Below are 6,690 nucleotides of genomic sequence, written 5' to 3' on the forward strand. Positions count from 1 at the left end.
CTGCCTATCCTAAGAAGAGAACGTTTGGTTTCTTTTCAAGATGCTTGGTTCCGTCATGTACTGCTTGAGCTTGAAGAACATGAGATATAGTTGGTGCTTATTGCTTTTTTTTTTTTTTATGTATTTGAATATGAATTTGTGACTACAAGAGTGTATTTTTTTTCCTAATCTTTTTGTAAGTTTAACCTGTCTGGAGCAGATTTTAATATCTATATTGTGATTTTGCAATTTGCAAAGCTTTATAAATCAATGTCATTTTAACTTTTCTCATCTTTAATTACTTTTGCAATTATGACTTTGTATGTATCACTGGAACGTGAGAAATAGCACAAGATATTCACGTTTATTATTTGAGCTCACTGTCAAGTTAATTGCCTACATCTTCAATATTCAATGCAAAAAAATTCACAATAAATAACCCTTTCCAAATACAAGAAGAGCCAATATTCAATGAATCTTCCAAAATCAAGTTTCAAATCACTAAACATAATTTGTATTCTTCAAAATGCAGTAACCTTTGAAATGCAACCGATGACGAGATAAGAAAGTAATAGCTATTTCTCAAGTTCCAGTGGTACAAAAAAAAGGTTAGAATTGCACAATTAGTTCCAATAGCATCAAGAGCCTTCCAAGCAAATCCAGACACCCTTAAACATTCCCCAAATTTCAAAACCAAGCTTCTGATTCCAATCCTATATAACTTATAATAATTAACCACTAGCCATATGAATTGTGAAATTAGAAACTAATATAAGAATACCGAAATTGATGTTTGAGAAATCAAAAGAATTGAAAATTTCGACAACACTGATTTCGATTGTCTACTTCGTAAGGAAAAATAATTTAGACGTTTTGAAAAATAGAAAGATGAAAACATGAGAGCTGAAGGGAGATAGAGAAAGAGTGGTGGGAGGGTGAGAGAGAGAGAGAGTCACAAATGAAGATATGAGAGAGAGAATAAGATAGGGAATATGAGTGAGGTTTGGGGTTTTCTATAACCCTTCGTGATTATATTTCGTGAAATTTCACTTTTTTAGTTAAGTCCATTTTACGGATGTCCTTCTGTGAGCGGGGCTATAAATAAATAAACTTGAGATTTCTATATATTTGGGAAAAATTGTTAGTCATTGAATCCTTAGATATATATTATAGCTCAATCCTCTTGGCTCTATTTTTAGAGCCTTTAGAGAGTGTCCATGTTATACAACTAATTACTAAAATTTAGAGTGAAAAACCGGAAGTTTCGAAAACTTTTGACGAAAAAATAGGAGAGCAAAAGATAAAAAAGCGCAAGATCAGTGATCGGTGCTTTCATCTTAGGAAACCCTCATACATAAATGGCTTTTACCTTTCCTGTTATTTATATACTTCTTCTCTGCAGTCTACCGATTGCCCACTCTCTAAGCTAACTGCGGAATGAGACTGATCTTCATGACACCCTCCGTTCCTGCAAGCAAGCCCCCTTAGATTGGTCCTCTTCACCTTCCTCTTCGCCTGGGCAATAGATTGGTCCAAAGACCCTCCTGACTACCCTTTATAGGTATAACTACTCGATTTGTTGATTAGTTTAAATGGATTTCTCTGTTTTCTGTAAATCTAGGTGTTTGGTTTGTTTGTTTGTTGTTGTTGTTGTTGTTATTTATTTTTTTTTTAATTTATTTATTTATTTTTTTAATAATATTGATTACTTTTACCAACAATTCAAATTTGGGTACAACAGATAGATTGGTGGCAATAGTAGTTTAGTGAAATCTATTTTGTTGTTTAAATAGATTGGTTGAAATTTTGTATAAGTGAAGAGTCGAAGATAACCAAAGTCCTCGAATTCTACTCAGTTTTAGATACGTTAAGACCAGCAAGTTATGTTTATGTTGTGCGTCGACCTGGGTACCCAATACAGTTAAGTTTTTTCTGTATTGCGAGATTGTCATGATGTAGTAGTATACATAAGGACCACGATATGGTATACTTTTGAGTAGGCTAATTTTTTGATTACTCAAGGGTAATAACTTTACCATCTACTAACGCCTCTGTTACCATTTTCTATCGAAGGTTATATACCTCAATTCAAATCAATTTCACTTAAGATCTCTATTTCGTAACTTATTGGTCATGAATCCAGCTTCGCATCAATTTCAAATTCCTCACAAACTATCAGTATGTTTGTAGCAGCTTCCCCTAAGGCTAGATTCCATTCGATTAGGATATATTTGGTGGAGTCATCTGGAGATTTGTTGCAAGTCAGAAGGATATTGGACAGTAAGGGCTCAACTTACTTCATTGCTGAGTTAAGAGGTTATTCTCTCAGTTAAAAGTTGGAATACTATATATGCTTGGCGAGTTCGCCAATTTGAGGATTTGGTTTGTGCATAGACACCGCCAAGAAGCCTTTGGTAGCTTTCAATTGTTCCCCATGGAATTGAGGGTGTAACAGTAGCTGTAAGTATTATTGGTAAATGGTAATTGTCAATAAATGCTTTGGTGTCATTGCCTCCCCATATCTCAGGCATAGCGGCATTGCTAAAAGCCACACACCGAGATTGGTCACCAGCGAGAATCAAATCAGCAATGATGACTACGTCTTATGTAGTAGACCACAATGGGAAACAGTTAGTTGATGACAGTACTGGCGACTTAGCTACAGTGTTGCATTATGGATCAGGGCACATCGATCCTGATGGAAATGGAAATGTGCCCAGAGAATTTGGAGGTTGCAGCATGAGATTTCAGGGAAGCAGAAACACTAGAACATAATGGAAATGCATGATTCATTTGAAACTCCTCAAGAATTTTGTGTTGTCACTAAAATTTACACAGGTAATTGGCTTATTTTATGGATTGTTTTTATGTTTTTTTTTTGAAATTTGTTGATGGAAATGTTAGCTAATGTGACTAATTTGTTAAAGGGAGAAATTTTTGAAGTTTTTGGGGATGATTAATGCTTTCCTTGCGACCTCGAAATCGTGTCATTTTTAACACCAAGCCTTCTTAGCTCAGTGGTAGAGCGCATGGCTTTTAACCATGTGGTCGTGGGTTCGATCCCCACAGAAGGCGCTACTTTCATGAGTTTATACCCCAAAAAAAAAACAATGGCCTTATAGTTCTTTAAAATGGATTTGAGTATGATATAAGTTAAGGTTTGCCTTAACACATCCAAATCTTCCGAAGTCAATGCGGTAGCAGCCACTGTCCCGACCTTTTCTTTCACTAAACCCACCTTATATGCCCCCGTGGTTTCCCAACAAAGTCTTCCTCCTGCTACTTGGTAGCCAGCTGTGTCATCGCTTGGGCCGGTGACCTATAAGGCCTCCTAGGAATTTGACACCATTGAGACAACCTTACTGGCAGGTTCTCTTTTGGTCGAAAGGGGGCTCTAAGGCTCCCATCACCCTCTTCCTGCGGCCTCCACCATTGATTTACTACTTGATATGGGCATAGGTTCAAGTTAAACTGAACCACAAGGAGCCAACACTACTACTCATAACAATGTCGAGTACTCTTGATTTGTAGTTGAAATTGTTTTAAAATTTAGCTTAATAGTATGGGCTTATGTAGTATACAAAGTTTATATGGAGACTTACGTAGTAAGAAATTTAGAATTTTATGTAGTTGCATCGATTGTAGTTTTCTTCGATGAAATTTTTGGACTATCGTTTGTATATTTTACTCGACTTCTATGTTAGATAAACTTTCTATGTGAGTTTTCAGTTAGATATATATGCCTTAGATGAACTTCTTAAGTGAAAATTATGGGTAAGTGGTGCATAACCAAGGACGGATCAAAGAATCTGAGTTGAGGGGGTTGGGCAAATCCTTATCGATTCGATCAAGCATTCCTTACAGTAGTTCAATTGTGGAAATTTCCTAAGGGAGAAATGCTTTCTAGAATTTTAGTTTTGGAATGTTAATATTGTGTAAACCAATATGAGTTTATTTCAAAATAATTAATCAATAGCCTGGCAGACCATTTTTTTAATATAGGATATTAGTGGAAATGGGTTCTTAACTTACGAGTCAAGGAATGTGCCTACTAATAGATGAAAGTTCAGCAGAAAGGTTCAGAAGAAGATGCCAAGTTTACCACAAAGAAATGTTTAATTTAATAGTAATAATAATAATGCTTATTTGACAACATGCTCTACCGGATCGATTTCTAGTAATGGAATCTGGTCTAAGCATCGGGATGATATTGGTTTTGATCAGCTTCAGAAGGTATACTATATTTAATTGTTGTGTGTTTTTTAGATTGAATTAATTGGATTGGATATTGGAATTTTTAATTTATTGGATATAAGAAATTGAGAATGTGAATTTGATAGAGATAATACAAAGTGGTTTTTTTTACAATGGTTGAGTCTTTTATAATTTTCTGATATTGTGATGTAGTTCTGGAACGAGTTGCCGCCTCATCTTGTGGCGAGGAGCTTTGAAGATTGATAAGCAGACGTTATTGGAGCAAGCTAGGAAGAATTTATATTGCTCTAGATGTAATGGGTTGCTGCTTGAAGGTTTTTCACAAATTGTTATGTATGGAAAGTCTCAGCAACTTGAAGGCGGGCATGTGGCGAATGGAAGAATGTCAAGTGTGAGTAGTGAAAGTGATGTTGGAGTTACTACAAAGATTTCAGTTTGTGAGGACAACAGCCAAGATCCATCTGTTCACCCCTGGGGAGGTTTGATAGCAACTCGAGACGGCATACTTACACTTTTGGACTGGTTTTTAGAAGCCAAGTCGCTCAAGGCACTTCAGAATGTAAGTGTTAATGTCTTACCCTGGTCATCCTATCAGACACATGTCGTCTGAGTTATGGTCATCCTCATTTTTTGACATTTTTATGTTTGATTCAGGTATTCAACGGTGCACGTGTGAGGGAACGCGAACGTGAATTGCTCTATCCTGATGCCTGTGGTGGGGGTGGTCGGGGATGGATAAGCCAAGGAGCAGCTAACTACGGCAGAGGGCATGGAACCAGAGAAAGTTGTGCTTTGCATACTGCCAGCTTTGTATGCAAGAAGGTATTTGGGGAATACCCATCTGACCGGTGTTGATCCAGTCTATATGAACGGGTAGACTGATTTCAATGTATTGTCACGTGATCTATAGACCCATTATCCAGTCTATAGATAATGGGGTATTTATGACTCGGGAGTTTGAGCTGTTGATGGTGATGGTGATGGCGATGGGGCCCTTATTGCTATTTCGGAATGTGACTCTCTCTTTGCTGATCTCTGTATAAGTTCATCACCTATGTGTGCCAAAGAAGTAGGTACAGGTTCTTATCGAAACAGGGCTTTATTGCCATCCCTGCTTACATGGGAAGGTTTGAACCGGGAAGAAAGTCATAACTGACCTTGAGCATGTAATGTAACTTAAGTGTGATTGTACTTTATTTGCCTTGCTTTTGTTTTACCCATTTAAAAGTTGGTCTTGAAAAAGATGTGTAATAGAGACAAAATAAGTGGTAGTTAAGACACAAGATTTCGTAGTAAAGAGACCTTTATTAAATCAAGAAATTCGAATTTGCCAATATAATAGAGAAGGTCTTCTGATTAAATTTCTCCAGCTCTCATCTCTGTTTCTATAAATAGCCATTTAAATTTCTCACAACACAATGATACATAGCACCTTCATTTGTCCAACTACATCAGCATTGCCAATTACAAAGCCTTCATTAACATCAGCATTGCAGAGTGCTCTAATGCACCTACTCATATGTCGCACCATTTCATGCGGGGCCTGGGAAATACACAATTTATTAGACTACACAAGAAATTGAAGTCTCAACTAAAAAATGGTGAAATTTAAATCTGAAGGAGGCACGAGAAGTGTACCCAATCATGACAAGCAACAAGAAAATGATCAGCTCCACCAGTTCTGTTCCAAAGAACTGAAAGAAGGTACATGAAAATCCAGAGTCTGCAGTTAAACTACATGCTGTGACTCAGAGGGTAGTCGACTTTTACAAAGTGAAATATTTGAATGCAAAATGTGACTCTGCTTATAACTGCAAGTCTGTCATGGTTCAAGTTCAACTGGAATGTTAACAAAACAGAAACAGTGTGCAGTGACCCGTAAAATCAGATTCCAACTCTAGCATTGAAGCTTCAAGGGACTCTAATATGCATTCATTCTATACAATAATGCTGAGCATCTTATGACCAACATCACTTGCTCTCTATCGTTGTTTGTTGTCAGTCCTCCACTTCCTCAACTCCTGCTCAATTGCTAGCTTGCCTTCCTTGGTAATCTCATCCTTCTCCATTGCAATTCTCCTCTCTTCCAACTTTGTAGCCTTCTCCAGTTCCACTTCTTTTAAAGGGACATAGATGTATACACAGGACGTGACCATAGGCGTGATCCACCCAGGAACAACATCACTCTTTGTAAATTTTTTGATTCTGGAAATTGCCGTAAGGGGATAAGTTGCAGGTTTTCTCATGAAGGTGAAGTTCTTGATAAACCCGAAGGAAGGTCTGCAGACCAGCAGGGCCATAATTTGGGTAATGAGAATAACTATAAACCAGTTGTTTCGACTTGGGATGATGAAGCTGGGAATGACGTACTACAAGGAAGGTCTGCAGATGTAAAGAGGCAGAATAGTTTCGGTTATTAGAATAAGTCCGGACGAGGTCCGAAAGGAAGTGATGAAGTAGGTGATTCTGCTCATCATACTGTAGGAGGAAGGGCAC

The 6,690-nt window shown here is 37.3% G+C and overlaps 1 long non-coding RNA gene and 1 other non-coding gene across 2 annotated transcripts; both read left to right on the forward strand.

Annotated features, from left to right (window-relative positions):
• Window positions 1-2,982: 2,982 nt before the first annotated feature.
• On the forward strand, window positions 2,983-3,054 carry TRNAK-UUU (transfer RNA lysine (anticodon UUU)). Its single transcript has one exon. It is a non-coding gene; the product is annotated as a tRNA-Lys (tRNA).
• A 1,377-nt stretch (window positions 3,055-4,431) lies between these two features.
• On the forward strand, window positions 4,432-5,528 carry LOC147489181 (uncharacterized). The gene is made up of 2 exons (XR_015202420.1): window positions 4,432-4,753; window positions 4,849-5,528. It is a non-coding gene; the product is annotated as an uncharacterized LOC147489181 (long non-coding RNA).
• The last annotated feature ends 1,162 nt before the right edge of the window (window positions 5,529-6,690 follow it).

Source organism: Coptis chinensis, chromosome 7 (assembly GCF_015680905.1).
Source record: "Coptis chinensis isolate HL-2020 chromosome 7, ASM1568090v1, whole genome shotgun sequence".
Classification (NCBI taxonomy): Eukaryota; Viridiplantae; Streptophyta; class Magnoliopsida; order Ranunculales; family Ranunculaceae; genus Coptis; species Coptis chinensis.